The sequence below is a fragment of the Rhinatrema bivittatum genome, chromosome 16 (genome assembly GCF_901001135.1).
Source record: "Rhinatrema bivittatum chromosome 16, aRhiBiv1.1, whole genome shotgun sequence".
NCBI classification, from domain to species: Eukaryota; Metazoa; Chordata; class Amphibia; order Gymnophiona; family Rhinatrematidae; genus Rhinatrema; species Rhinatrema bivittatum.
The window spans coordinates 64,770,134-64,786,446 of NC_042630.1; positions in this window are offsets into that span (position 1 = coordinate 64,770,134).

Sequence of the window (16,313 nt, forward strand, 5' to 3'; positions counted from 1 at the left end):
GTGGATGAGTGGAAAACTGCTTTCAACACTTGTGACGGGGATTACGAGTATTTGGTGATGCCATTTGGCTTGTGCAATGCCCCCATGGTTTTCCAAAACTGATGAATGAGGTCCCACAAGATATGCTTCATTCCTCCATCATTGTATATCTGGATGATGTACTAATATTCTTCAAAGATCTTACTATGCATTGCCTACAAGTCAAAAAGGTGCTACAAAAACTTAGGTGCTACAAAAATAGACAAAAACTTAGGTGCTACAAAAATAGACTTACAACTTACAACTTAGGTGCTACAAAATAGACTTACAACTGTCTATTTGCTAAGTTAAAAAAATGTGCTTATTTGAGCAGGAATTTCTATAGGATTTCATATGGATCCTGCCAGTGTCCGCCATTAAAGATTGGCCTCAGCCTGTAGGCATTAAAGCCCTCCAGCGTTTCCTGGGATTCACAAACTTCTACTGGCAGTTTATACCTCATTACTCACAAAGGGTGGCTCCACTTACTGCCCTCACCAAGAATGGTGCAAACACAAGGGATTTGCCTCCAGCAGCCCAACATGCATTCCAGGACCTAAAGAAAGCCTTCCACTTGGACACATGCCTACATCACCCAGACCCCCAGCAACCATTCATTGTTATGGTAGATGCTTCAGATTTAGCTGTGGGGGCTGTCCTCAGTCAAATCTCTTGCAAGGGCAAGTTACTTCCATGCTCATACTTCTCTCAGAAGTTTTCTGCTGCTGAAAAGAACTACGGCATAGGAGATAAGGAATGTTTGGCCATAAAGCTAGCTTTTGAGGAGTGGCGTCAGTGGCTGGAGGGGGCTCAGTGTTTGAATCCCAGGCAAGCTAGATGGTCCTTATTCTTCAGCCATTTCAATTTCTCTCTGCACTACAAATCCACATTAAAGAACGCTCGTGTGGATGCTCTTTCCCGCACTACCGAAACTGAGGATACTCCTTTCATTCCTCAGTACACTCTAGACCCAGCCAAAGTTCTTGTAGCTGTCAGGGATGTAGTCCCCATGGATAAAACAGTTGTTCCTCTCTGCTTACATAGGGAAGTACTATCCTGGGCTCACCACTCCCTCACAGCGGGGCATCCCGGTAAAGCAAGGACCTTGGAGCTCCTAACAAGATACTATTGGTGGCCCCACATTAAGCAAGATGTTCAAGTTTATGTCAGTTCCTGTCCTACTTGTGCTAGACAGAAACCCTTACCAGGTCACCCCTGGGGTCTTCTTCAACCACTTCCCATACCAACGGAACCATGGATCCATTCTCTACATACTTTGTAGTGGAATTACCTTGGTCAGAAGGGAAAACTGTCATCTGGGTCACTGTCGACAGATTTTCTATGATGGCTCACTTTATGTCTCTAGCCAAACTTCCTACCACACCTGAACTGGCACAACATTTTACCCAACATATATTCCGCACTCATGGACTACCACTTCACATTGCTTCCAACCCTGGTTCACAATTTACTGCTAAGTATTGGAGGGCACTCTGTAAAATGTTTGGAGGTTGGTTGGACATTTGCATTCCACCCACAAGGCAAAGGACAGGCAGAACAAACTAATAAAATCTTTAAAGGCCTTCCTCCGATCCTTCATAGGAGACAAGCAGGACAATTGGGTGTTTTTACTGCTGTGGGCAGAATTTTCATATAACCAGCATGTTCATTCGGCAACCGGAGTGTGTCCTTTCCAGCTTGTTTGTAGCAAACAACTTAAACCTCCCTTGCCACTTCCACTGACAGTGCCCTCACCTGCAGCTCAGCTTACAGCTCAACAGCTTCAAGCCCTCTGGGAATCTACGCAAACTAAACTGCAGAAAACGGTGGACACCGCCAAAAAGAATGCTGATAAACATCATTGTCCAGCTCCTGTCTTCCACCCAGGAGATAAAATGTGGGTGAACACCAAACATATTCATCTCCGAATTCTGTCCATGTGCTTGGTGCCTAACTACATTGGTCCATTTGTGGTCAAGGAATGAGCAGATACAGTTTCTTATCGCTGCGCCTTCCATCCACTCTGAAGATTTATAATGTGTTCCATGTGTCATTGTTTAAACCATTGATATTGTCAGCCTTTCACAACAAACCACATGAACCCTCCAAGACAGTAGCAGAAGAAGAGACTATTTACCAGGTATGAGAGGTCTTGGATGTACACTTCCACCATAGAAGGTGGGAGTATCTACTCTCTTGGGAGGGTTGTGGTCCTGAGGAGAACACTTGGGAACCTGCTTCTAACATATTGTACAAAGCTCTTCTCCATCAATTTCACAGGGATCATCCAACTAAGCCTGGACCCCCGGGGAGGGAGCATGGGGGGGTACTGTTATGAACCCGGGCCACGTCAGTCCATGGCCAGGCTCCCACCTTACCTCTGCTTCTCTTCTCTCAGTCGCAGCATTCCCTGCACTACTCCGGGCTGCAGCTAGGCCATGCCACGGGGCTCCCTCCATTAGGGGACACCGCCAAATCTCCTCTCAAACCCCACCCCTTAGGCACGCACGTGCGCAGGGGCTCGAGATTTAAAGGGGCTATGGTGGGAAACCTCGGCCCAGCCCCTAGGATGACATCAGATGCTGAAGGATATTTAAACCCAATCAAGATTATAGCTCCTTGCCTTGGCAACAGGTCAACTCCTGCGAGTGATTAGTTGCTGTTCCTGATCCTGCTCAGATGTTCCAATGATCCTAATTCCAGATCCGTTCCAATGTTCCTGATTCCTGCTCCATCCTCACCTGTTCTTGGTCTCTGCTCCTTCCTTGGCTCATCTCTCTGGCTCCTGACTGGTTCATCTTCTGGTATTCCTGTTCTGCTGCCCATCCTGACCTTTGGCTTGTCTCCAGTTCCCGCTTGTCTGCTGTCTGCCTTGACTTCTGGTATATCTCCTCTTTCTGCGCCTCTGCTGCCCACCATAACCTCTGGATTGGCCCCGTCTTCTCTGCCTTTCCACCTGCCTCGACTCGGACCTTTCACCAGATTCCTCTTTGCCAGGAGACCTCCGCCTAAGTCCTGCCGGCCCTGGCACCCAAGGGCTCAACCTGCGGGGAATGAGGGCTGGTATAGATGAAGATCCTGCTAGGTCCCTGGTTCTGTTCTGCCTCCCAGCTATGAGTGCCGCTGTGGGCCTTCCTTTGATGGATCCTCTTCACACTCTAGCCGGCTCAAGGGTCCACATCTGTAACACCTAGGGGCGGATTATAAATGCCCTGCTCGCGTAAATCTGGCCTGATTTACGCGAGCAGGGCCCTCGCGCGCCAGCGCGCCTATTTTGCATAGGCCGTAAGTCCCAGGGCTTTTTTAAGGGGGCGTGTCGGGGGCTTGTCAGGGGGCGTTGCCAAATGACGCGGCGTTTCGGGGGCGTGATGCGGCATTTGGGGGGCGGGCCCGAGGGCGTGGTTTTGGCCCGGGGGCATTCTGAGGGCATGGCAGCGCCCTCCGGAACAGCCCCCGGGTTGGGTCTTGGCACACCAGCAGCCCGCTAGCACACACGGATTTACGTCTGCCTCCGGCAGGCGTAAATCCATGGATAAAGGTAGGGGGGTTTAGATAGGGCTGGGGTGGGGGTGGGTTAGGTAGGGGAAGGTGAGGGGAAGGTGAGGGGAAGGTGAGGGGAGGGCGAAAGAAAGTTCCCTCCGAAGCCGCTCCGATTTCAGAGCGGCCTCGGAGGGAACGGAGGCAGGCTGCGCGGCTTGGCGCGCGCAGGCTGCCCAAAATCGGCAGCCTGCACGCGCCAATCCCGGATTTTATAAGATACGCGCGGCTACACGCATATCTTATAAAATCCAGTGTACTTTTCTTTGTGCCTGGTGCGCCAAAAAAGTATGTGATCGCACTATTTTTAAAAACCTACCTCCTTTAGTAGCATAAATAGCTGCTTACTATGGTGCTACCCCCAGAGGCTCTCGCTCGCTCTCTCCCCCACATCTCAGATCCTTCCCCAGCCTAAAAATGACAAAACCAGAATTTGTGAAAAAATCACAAATTGTGTTATGGGCATAATGCATGATATCACACTGCTTAACTCAATTGAAAAAGGTGTAGTTATGTTCGGAATTAAAACTGTGCAATATTATGCATTATGGCTTCGCAAAGCCAGCCCACTTTTGTGGAAATCCTGCCCCCGACTCCTCCCCAATCTCTCCCCTTACAAAATTTGCATCACACATTGCATTATGGTGCTTATCACATATGCTAAAGCATTTTTTGCATGCAAAAATGCCTTAACACATGTGAAAATGCCATAAAGCACATTGTGCAACCTGCATTGTGGCTTAAGTAATTCTGCTTATTGCTTTGAACCTGCATCGTGGCTAAGTATTTCTGATTATTCTTGAAGTTGTGTAGAAAGCTTCTGTGCCTATTTATAGTGTGTTTCATTTCTTTATAGTAAGAAATTATTCCAGTAACTTCATTTGCTGTTTGCTTGCACAGGGCTTACTGCTTTGTATTTGTGCAGAAAGCCTCTGTGCCTAATTCATGCCTGTTTTAATTTTCTTTATAGTAAGATAATAATTTTCTAGTAAGTTAAATTGCTGTTTGTTGCACAAAGTTAGAACCCCTGCCCCCCCCCCAACAAAAACTCTCTCCAGCTTGTAAACTGTTATAATCTCTCTGTTTTGGGGTTAGCTGGCAGAAATAATCTATTCAAACTAAAATATTGGGGCATAAAGACTGTTTTTTTTAAAACAATTGACCAAAAAGCAAAGATAACCGTCCAGAAGTGACGTAATCTAAGTGAATTGGGTGTGTCTCAGGCCTTGAGGAAGGTAATCAGAGTAGGAGAAGCCATTGTCCTGTGCACACGCTGGAGTGATTTCCCTTGGAGGACGTGTATATTCATTGTGCAACCTGCATTGTGGCTTAAGTAATTCTGCTTATTGCTTTGAACCTGCATCGTGGCTAAGTATTTCTGATTATTCTTGAAGTTGTGTAGAAAGCTTCTGTGCCTATTTATAGTGTGTTTCATTTCTTTATAGTAAGAAATTATTCCAGTAAGTTCATTTGCTGTTTGCTTGCACAGGGCTTACTGCTTTGTATTTGTGCAGAAAGCCTCTGTGCCTAATTCATGCCTGTTTTAATTTTCTTTATAGTAAGATAATAATTTTCTAGTAAGTTAAATTGCTGTTTGTTGCACAAAGTTAGAACCCCCCGCCCCCCCCCCCCCAACAAAAACTCTCTCCAGCTTGTAAACTGTTATAATCTCTCTGTTTTGGGGTTAGCTGGCAGAAATAATCTATTCAAACTAAAATATTGGGGCATAAAGACTGTTTTTTTAAAACAATTGACCAAAAAGCAAAGATAACCGTCCAGAAGTGACGTAATCTAAGTGAATTGGGTGTGTCTCAGGCCTTGAGGAAGGTAATCAGAGTAGGAGAAGCCATTGTCCTGTGCACACGCTGGAGTGATTTCCCTTGGAGGACATGTATATTCATTGTGCAACCTGCATTGTGGCTTAAGTAATTCTGCTTATTGCTTTGAACCTGCATCGTGGCTAAGTATTTCTGATTATTCTTGAAGTTGTGTAGAAAGCTTCTGTGCCTATTTATAGTGTGTTTCATTTCTTTATAGTAAGAAATTATTCCAGTAAATTCATTTGCTGTTTGCTTGCACAGGGCTTACTGCTTTGTATTTGTGCAGAAAGCCTCTGTGCCTAATTCATGCCTGTTTTAATTTTCTTTATAGTAAGATAATAATTTTCTAGTAAGTTAAATTGCTGTTTGTTGCACAAAGTTAGAACCCCCCCCCCCCCCCAACAAAAACTCTCTCCAGCTTGTAAACTGTTATAATCTCTCTGTTTTGGGGTTAGCTGGCAGAAATAATCTATTCAAACTAAAATATTGGGGCATAAAGACTGTTTTTTAAAACAATTGACCAAAAAGCAAAGATAACCGTCCAGAAGTGCCCTGCTTTACCCAGCTTGTCCCAGGCTTAACTGTTTAACTCCCACCCACCCCTGGGGCTTGTTTTCTAATAAAGACTGCCTAACTTGCCATTGGCAGCGACATAAATTAGTACATTGGTAACAGTCAAGGACATACAAATCATAAATTACCAGGATGAGGACTATCCAATGTAACTGCTGTGGAGCCTTTATTTTGAGGGAAAGCATCTGGAAACTTAGAGCTTGCCCAATTTGTGCACAACTCTCTTCCCTGAAAAAGGAGTTGACTGACATTAAAAATCAATTAGCTTCAATTAAAAATAATACACCCACATTGCATTACTCAGAATATAATTCCCCAATATCACAGAAAAACCAGGAGTCAAGAAAGGAAATTCATTAGGCTCAGGAAGGACCCACAGTCACCCATTCTTGACAGAAGAGCAGTCAACAGGTATACCCCCCCACTCAAACAGGTCATTAAGAAACTCTTTAAAATCCAGGAATACAGTGGGCTCTGGTAGAATTAGACCTGTGATGCAGAGACACACCATGTACCAAATGCAAAAAGAACAAGCCTTCTCTATATTAAAAACTGAAGAAGTTCATGAGAAAAACATTGAAGTGTTACCAGAAAAGAGGGAAAAAACACAATGCATGCAGTATTTCAGGATCCATAACCAAAAGAAAAATCTAATTGAGAGGAATAACTCTGTCAACAGTGGCACAACTACAAAAAGAAAGAGTGAAGTGAATAACAAATCTCAACTAATATCTTATAAGGAGTCCAGGAAATGCAATAACCTTAAAGAGAGTACCTGGAAGGTAATGACCACAAATGCTCATAGTTTGGGAAATAAAATCCCAGATCTGCAGGCCCTAATGGCTGAGGCAGAATTAGACATTGTTGCTATAACAGAAACATGGTTCACAGAATCTCATGAATGGGAAACAACAATACCAGGCTACAACTTGTTAAGGAAGGACAGAAAGGATAGAAAAGGGGGAGGTGTGGCTCTTTATGTCAGACAAAACATCCAAGCAACTGAGCTACAAGGAAGTTGGGGTAAGGAAGTAGCTCTATGGCTCGACCTAAAAAAAGATGACAGAGCATCCATTTATATTGGAGTGGTTTACAGGCCTCCAAACCAAAAGGAAGAGCTGGACAGAGAGCTGGTTGAAGACATCCATAAGATAGGTAAGAAGGGAGAAGTGGTGATCGTGGGTGACTTTAATATGCCAGATGTAGACTGGAAAATCCCATCTGCAGAAACTAAAAATAGTAGAGCGATAGTGGATGCCATGCAAGTATCTTTGTTCAAACAAATGGTGTTGGAACCCACGAGAGAAGGAGCTATACTCGACTTGGTGCTCACTAATGCAGATAATGTCTCACATGTCCAGGTGGGAGCCCACCTCAGCAGCAGTGACCATCAAACAGTATGGTTTAATATCAATAAAAGAATAGGGAAAAGAACCACAAAGACCCGAGTTTTACAGTTCAAAAACACAGACTTTGAGGAAATGGGTAAGTACCTGGAGGAAGAACTAAAAGGATGGGAGAACGAGAGAGATGTGGATCAGCAGTGGACCAATCTAAAAGGAGCAATCACCAAGGCAACTGCTCTATATGTTAGAAATGTAAAGAAAAGCAAAAGAAAATTGAAACCTATCTGGTTCTCAAAAGAGGTGGCTGACAAAATTAAAGCTAAAAGAACAGCATTCAAGATATATAAAAGATCCCAAAGGGAGGAGCACAAAGAAGCATATTTGAATCAACTGAGGGAGACAAAGAAATTAATCAAGTTGGCAAAAAGTCAAGCGGAAGAGAGGATTGCCAAGGAGATAAAAAATGGTGACAAAACATTTTTCAGATACATCAGCGAAAAGAGAAAGGTCCAAAGTGGTATAGCAAAATTGAAAGGTGGTAATGATCAATGTGTGGAGAGTGACGAAGAAATGGCAGAAATATTAAACGAATACTTCAGCTCTGTGTTCACTAAAGAAGACCCTGGAGAAGGACCATCTCTACACAAAAAGAAACTGGAGGGAAGTGGAATAGATGAAATCCTTTCACAGTAGAAAATGTGTGGGAAGAGCTAAGAACCTGAAAGTGGACAAGCCATGGGGCCTGATGGTATTCATCCAAGGATATTGAGGGAGCTCAGAGATGCTTCTGGCGGCTCCGCTGTGTGACCTGTTCAATAGATCCCTAGAAACGGGAGTGGTTGCGAGTGATTGGAGAAGAGCGGTGGTGGTCCCGCTTCACAAGAGTGGGCAACAGGGAGGAGGCTGGAAACTACAGACCAGTTAGCCCTCACTTCGGTGGTGGGAAAAGTAATGGGAGTCACTGCTGAAAGAGAGAATAGTGAACAATCTACAGTCCGGAGAATCGATGGACCAGAGGCAACATGGATTCACCAAGGGAAGATCCTGTCAGACAAATCTGATTGACTTTTTTGACTGGGTAACCAAGGAATTGGATCAAGGAAGAGCACTCGATATCATATACTTGGATTTCAGCAAAGCTTTTGATACGGTTCCGCACAGGAGACTGGTGAATAAAACGAGAAGCTTGGGAGTGAGTGCCGATGTGGTGACCTGGATTGCAAATTGGTTGACGGACAGAAGACAATGTGTGATGGTAAATGGAACCTTCTCTGAGGAGGAGAGTGGTTATAAGTGGTTGTACCGCAAGGATCGGTGTTGGGACCGGTCCTGTTCAATATCTTTGTGAGCGACATTGCGGACGGGATGAAGGTAAGGTTTGTCTTTTTGCGGATGACACTAAGATCTGCAACAGAGTGGACACGCCGGAAGGAGTGGAGAGAATGAGACGGGATCTAAGGAAACTGGAAGAGTGGTCGAAGACATGGCAGCTGAGATTCAATGCAAAGAAATGCAAAGTCATGCATATGGGGAAGTGGAAATCAGAATGAAATGTATTCGATGGGGGGGGGAAGGCTGATGTGCACGGAGCTGGAGAGGGACCTTGGGTGATAGTATCTAATGATATGAAGTCTGCGAAACAATGCGACAAGGCGATAGCAAAAGCCAGAAGAATGCTGGGCTGCATAGAGAGAGGAATATCGAGTAAGAAAAGGGAAGTGATTATTCCCCTGTACAGGTCCTTGGTGAGGCCTCACCTGGAGTACTGTGTTCAGTTCTGGAGACCGTATCTTCAAAAAGACAAAGACAAGATGGAAGCGGTACAGAGAAGGGCGACCAGGAAGGTGGAGGATCTTCATCGATGACGTACGAGGAGAGATTGAAGAATCTAAATATGTACACCCTGGAGGAGAGGAGGAGCAGAGGTGATATGATACAGACTTTCAGATACTTGAAAGGTTTTAATGATCCAAAGACAACGACAAACCTTTTCCGTAGGAAGAAAATCAGCAGAACCAGGGGTCACGATTTGAAGCTCCAGGGAGGAAGATTCAGAACCAATGTCAGGAAGTATTTCTTCACGGAGAGGGTGGTGGATGCCTGCAATGCCCTTCCGGAGGAAGTGGTGAAGACCAGAACTGTGAGGGACTTCAAAGGGGCGTGGGATAAACACTGTGGATCCATAAAGTCAAGAGACCGCCAATGTAGAGTGGGTGGCTCACCAGAAAGATGGCTACTGCCCGGAGACAATACCCTTATTAAATAAACATACAGATGCTTACTGTGACTCCAACATCGCTCTAAGCTCAACGGCAAGAGGAATGTGGGAAAAAAGGATTTGCTATCACCAAAGAGGGAGTAGCTGGCTTGTTGTACGGCGGTTACTACCCCAAACCAAATAAGCCTAATACTTCACTTTCCAAGCATATACAGCATAGTTCTCTGCTTCAACGGCAGGGGAGAAGTAAAAGAGGGTTCGCACTCACAAAGCGGGAGTAGCTGGCTTATTACGGCGGTTACTACCCCAAACCAAATGTGCCTGATACTTCGCTTTCGATGCATATCCAGCATGGCTCTCTGCTTCATGGCATGGGAGAGGCTGATACATCAAGCATTTCTCAGCATAGCTCTCTCCTCAACAGCAGGGGAATAAGAAAAAGCTGAGGCTTCACGCATATCCAGAATAGCTTCAACTGCAGGGGAGAAGAAAAAAAAAAAAAAAGGATTCGCACTCACAAAGCAGGGAGTAGCTGGCTTGTTACGGACGGTTACTACCCTAAACCAAAAGGGCCTGATACTTCACTTTCAATGCATAACCAGCATGGCTCTCCGCTTCAACGGCAGGAGAGAAGAAAACAACCAATAGGGGCTGTATGACATAGTCTGGGTAAAGGGAATAAACATGGGTGTAGCTTGCTTATTGCAGCAGTTACTACCCCTACTACCCCTAACTAATCAAGCTAGGTATTTCACTTGGATGCAGCTCCATCACTGCTCTCTACAATTAATGGTGGGGGTGAAGGGAAATAGAACCAAGAGTTAAGAGAAAATGATAAGTATGAGAGAAAAAAAATGTGTGAAGCTTGCTGGGCAGACTGGATGGGCCGTTTGGTCTTCTTCTGCCGTCATTCTATGTTTCTATGTTTCTATGTAAGATGGCCACAGTTGGAGGACAAAATAGATCAGTGGGTTATCGAACAGAGAACCGCAGGTAGAAGCGTCTCCACTGTCTCTATTCGACTCAAAGCCACAGCGTTAGCACGCGACATGGAGATCAAGGACTTTCGAGGAGGTCCTTCATGGTGCTTTCGTTTTATGCAAAGGTGTATCTCTCCATCCGCACCAGAACTACTGTCTGCCCAGCAACTGCCAAAGGATTATGAAGAGAAGCTGGCCATTTTCCGCACCTACTGCATAACCAAGATAAAAGAAAGAATATCCAGCCAGAACACATCACTAACATGGATGAGGTCCCCCTCACTTTCGATATCCCCGTTACAACGTACTGTTGAGAAAACAGGGACCAGTACGGTATCTATACGTACCACAGGAAACGAGAAGTCTCTTTCACTGTAGTTCTCGCCTGTCAGGCTAATGGCCAGAAACTACCACCCATGGTCATTTTCAAGAGGAAGACTTTGCCAAAGGAAAAGTTTCTTGCTGGTGTCATCATCAAGGCTAACCCAAAGGGCTGGATGGACGAGAGAAGATGATTGAGTGGCTGAGGGAGGTCTACGTCAAGAGACCGGACGGCTTTTTTCACAAATCCCCATCCTATTGGTCTGTGACTCCATGCACGTCCATGTGACCGATACTGTCAAAGCCCAAGTGAAGAAAACTAATTCAGAGCTTGCCGTAATTCCGGGTGGATTAGCCAAAGAGCTCCAGCCGCTAGATATCGGCGTCAACAGGTCATTTAAAGTTAATTGAGAGCAGCGTGGGAGCGTTGGATGACAGAAGGTGACCACACATTCACCAACACAAGGAGGCAACGCCGGGCGAGTTATGCCCTATGTGCCAGTGGATCGTGGATGCCTGGAAGAAGGTATCAGTCTCCAGTGTCATCCGAGCTTTCATGAAGGCTGGAATCATCACTGAAGAGCTAAGCAGCAGCAACGAGACCGACTCGGATAATGATGAGGGGGACCCGAGCATGCTTGGTATAGAAATCGCCCAACTGTTTAACTCAGACCTGAAGATGAAGGATTTGATGGATTTGTGGTGAGGAATGAACTGAAAATGTAAGTGTCCTTTTTTTGCTCACTAACAGTTGTGTTTTTTGTTTTGTTTTTTTTAACTGAAGAAACAGGTGCTAATTTTTAAGTGCCCCGGAATTTCCATCTCTTTATGCTAGTTTATGAAGCAAGATGTGGTGTAATGCCTGAGGACACGTCTATCTCTGGTACCCTCTGTGCTAAGGTTGTATTGATTTGCAGTTACAACTGAACAAGTTGAGAGTTATTGTGAAAGGAGGCAACGCCGGGCGAGTTATGCCACTATGTGCCAGTGGATCGTGGATGCCTGGAAGAAGGTATCAGTCTCCAGTGTCATCCGAGCTTTCATGAAGGCTGGAATCATCACTGAAGAGCTAAGACCGACTCGTTACAACTGAACAAGTTGAGAGTTATTGTGAAAGAGTTGAATAAGTTGAATAAAGTCTGCCCTATGGTCTGAGCTTTGTTTCATTTAATGCGCTGTGCCTTATAATCCGGTGTGCCTTATAATCCAGTGCGCCTTATATATGAACCTGGACGCCTTAGCAGGCGCTCATTGATAATGCGCCTTATAATCCGGTGTGCCTTATAGTCCGAAAAATATGGTACCCTCCCAGTGATTAGATGGATGAGAGGGCTTCTCAGCCTCAAACAGCTTTACAGTTTTCTATTTCCTTTTTATTTTACACACTGTGTATGTCTGTGACATACTTATAGTTCAAAGAAGGAACATGAGTAAGAATGAAAAGTGTTGGTATTTCATCTACAGAAATGAAGAAAAGATGAAGAAAGTAGCAGTTCCACAATGTTCAGTTCAATCAACTGGTTCCTTATCTGATAGGCAGATAGTCAAAATTCCACCAAACTCAATACAACAACCACAAATTGCTATGCAACCACTTATATATCGTTATGTTCCCTATATGTTTTTTATGTTATCCTTACATGGCCTTCTATTGATAATATTTCAGTTCCAATAACAGTAATGACCCTCAAAATGGTTCTAGTACAAATATGAAACACTGGTAGTATAAAGATATTAAAATTTAAGCAAACAGTATCCATACAATATTTAAGAGTTATTAAAAAATAATCAGCTAAATTATTTGGTAGATATGATACTTTTGTAAGCAATAAATGTTTTCTTCTTTTTTTTCTTTTTTTTAAATTAGCTTTCAATTTATTATTTATTTCCACAAACTTAATAGTGCAAAATCTTACAAAACTTAATTGAAAACAAACAATTCAAACTGTTTTTTTTCCTCTTATCACTGATAACTAAGATTGCCAAATGGATTCAGATTCATTTGACAGGGTTGATGCAGTCCTGGAAACATTCCATTGCATGCAAGAACTTGTAGTTCTGATTTCCCTATTGCATTCCCTAAAAAAAAATCAGACTACAAATCCCTGCATGCAATAGGGTAAACCCAGGACTGGATCTATCCCTGTCAGGAAAATCTGGAGCCAGCTGTCAACCCTACTGATAACACATAAAAAGATGTCAAATAATACTAAAGAAACTTTTAGAAGGAGTACTGTGTTGCAATGTGTTTATCTGTTTAATTGTTGATAACTGTTTGAATTACAGTACCCCTAATAAATAATATTTTTAAAAAAATAAACTTTTAGTACAATTCATACAAATTTCTAAATTTAATACATATCAACAAACCACCACCACTATCCAAAATAAAAAAACTTATCAAAATATATCAGAACATACTATATTAACCAACAAAAGACAATACAAACGTGCCCACAAAAAGACAACTACAAAACATAGACACGCAAAACATAAAGGGGTAGATTTTTAGACCTACGTGCGCATGTCCATGTGCGAGTGCTACCAGACGCGCACTCATGGACATGCGCATGTTATAAAATCATGGATCAGCACGCGCAAGGGGGTGCACATTAGTGCAACTTGCACGCGCCGACTCCCGTGGCCTTCCCCCGTTCTCCCCCAGGCCGCTCCAATTTCGGAACAGCTTGGGAGAGTACTTCCCAACCCCCTAAACTAAGCTTCCCCTAACCTACCCCCCTAGCCCTAATCTAGACCCCCCCCCCACATCTTACCTTCTGCGCCTGCCTCGGGGCAGGTGCAGGTTGCACGCACCAGCAGCCTGCCAGCACGCAATCCCCCGGCACAGTGGCAAATGGCTGCTGTGCTGGGAGCATTTGACCCCGCCCCAGTCTGCTCCCCCCCCCCCCCCCCCCCCCCCGCGGACTTATACACATGGCTGGGCCTTTTTAAAAGGCCCAGCGCACGTAGGGCTTTTAAAATCCGATACATTTTAAAAGTCTCATGAACTTCCCCTCACTTGCAGGAAGTTCCTTGTATATCACCAACGATAAAAATAGGAGCAAGAAGGCACTAATTATTCATCATAAGGAAAGCAATGACCAGTGTAGTCCAACAAGTTTCACTATCAGCTGCTTCAGGAAGTTCACTGCTATTGTTATCAGCAAAGACAATTTTACACATTCATTCACTGATGAGAGGCCACTAGATTCTTTGTGACTCTAAAACGAAAACCCCACCTAAAGAATAATGTGTTTCTACAACATTATCGTATTCCAAACAGGAACATCTTGTACTCCTTCCCCACTTTAAACGAATTCCTCCTGGATTGTCTCTAAAAAAACATAATATAAAACAAACAATAAAACATACAAAAAATTTGTAAACCTTGAAAAAACATAGCTTACCAAAGTATACAATGAAAGACTTCATTGAAATGCCAAAAAAGTGGCTTCACTAATTTCCATAGTTTAATTCAGCTACCTATTTACACAGGAAGAGTAAGCCCACCTAACAGGGCCAAAACCCTTAAATATCATTGTCTTATGGGGAATACAAAATATTCATATCTCATTGGCTCACACAACACCAAAGATTAAGCTCATTGGCTCTCTACACAAAATTTAAGTCAAAGAAGAATCTCATTTGCTTTCAAAAGTAATGACTCATGGGTATACAAAATCACACATCTCATTGACGCTCTAAAATAAACAGTGACATCTCATTGGCTTTCCAAAAAATCAAAGCCAAAAGAGTATATCTCATACATACTCAGGGTAATAAAGTGTCCATATTGATTTTCAGAGGGTAATAAAATTACCTAAAGATAAAAGAAATCAAAATTTCACTCCCCAAATCAATTACAAAATGCATGTCAATCATTCTTATCGTTTAGACCATGAGGACCCAAGCTACCTAATTTATAAATCCACTGTTGTTCCTTCTGTAGCAGTATACGATTAATATTACCACCTCTTGAGTCAGTAATCTGCTGTAATACTAAAAACCATAAATCAGAAATCACATGATTATGGTCTAGCCAATACTGTGTCAATGGCGCCTCCATACGCTTATTACTGATCACACTACAATGTTCAATTATTCAAGTTTTATCTGTATGAATGATCTTCCCACATACATTAAGTCACATGGACATGTTATCAAGTAAATCTCTTGTCGACTTTCACAGTCTGTAGATGATATAAAAAACAAGTCTTCCTGGATGTGGGATGTACAAAAACATCCACAGTCATGGCCACAGATCAGACTTTAAAATGGCCACAGAGTTAAAGACAGGGATAGTCAGTCAAATGAGAGGAAGCCAAATTACCTTGTAATTGGCTTCCTCTCATTTTTAAAAGCAAAAAGCAGAAGGTCCTTGAAGGCCTCATGCAATTGTAATAATGGGCAAAATCTCTTGATGATACCATCAACTTTCAATGTTAAAATAGTATAGGTTAAAACACAAACTACCCAATCCCGATTCATGTCTCGAGATTGTTGAAACAATAATTCTTGATTTACATATCTTGCCCGTTTATAGATATGATTTACTGTTTCACTGAATATCTCCGCTCAAGAATCCAATTCTGTATCACTTTGGCCTGCAATTTGGAACCAGTCATAGATGACAAACTTCACAGATCCTAAAAATTGTCCCACAGGAATATTTTCTTTTAATCTCTGTGGGTGAAAGATTCCATAATTAAGTAAACTATTGCGATCCGTTGGTTTTGGACTAATGAGGTCTCAAACATACCCAGTGGACAGTTTTGCCCATATATATAAAAAGAGACTTTAAATCAGGGCAAATTGGCCTATCGGGTGATCGGGCATCCCCGGTGGGCCGGTCGCTCTGGTCACCTGGTCTGCCGAGCGTGGCCACAACAGAGCCGCACTTGGCAGACCACGGGGTATTATCTCCTGGGCTGGCCTGGGCGGAAAATCCCTAGGCCAATCTTTACCCGGAATCCGCCCCTGTATTAAACAGACTCTTTGTTAAGAAAACTACAGACATGAATCACAAGACTTAAGATATACAAAAAACGAACTGCGAGGAGAGGATAACCTGCTGGTGCTGAAAAGAATCAGTAAGTACTGCTTGGGGAAATTTTTTAAACTTAAAGTATTGGGAAGAAGTAAAACTATTGGGGTATATTTTAGTGTGGAGGTAGAGTGTCCAGCAAGCTAGGTGGAGAGAACGTTGCCCAAATCTCCTCTTGGAGTGAGTTTCCTCACTCCGGCCAGCAAATCTTCACTAGAGACCACTGTTCTTTCCGTAGGTCTCATGTGGAATGCGAAAGTGGCCCCCAACCCCCGACGCTCATACCTAATCCCCACCCCGAGTTAGTAGGTGGCCCTCCCATAGATTAAAATACCTGTCTAGGGCATAGGCACTATAGTAAGGTGCTCGCGCTCTCTCCTCTCCTCTCTCTCCTCTTCCCTCTCCCTCTCCTCTCTCTCTCCTCCTCTCTCTCTCTCCTCCTCTCACTCTCTCTCT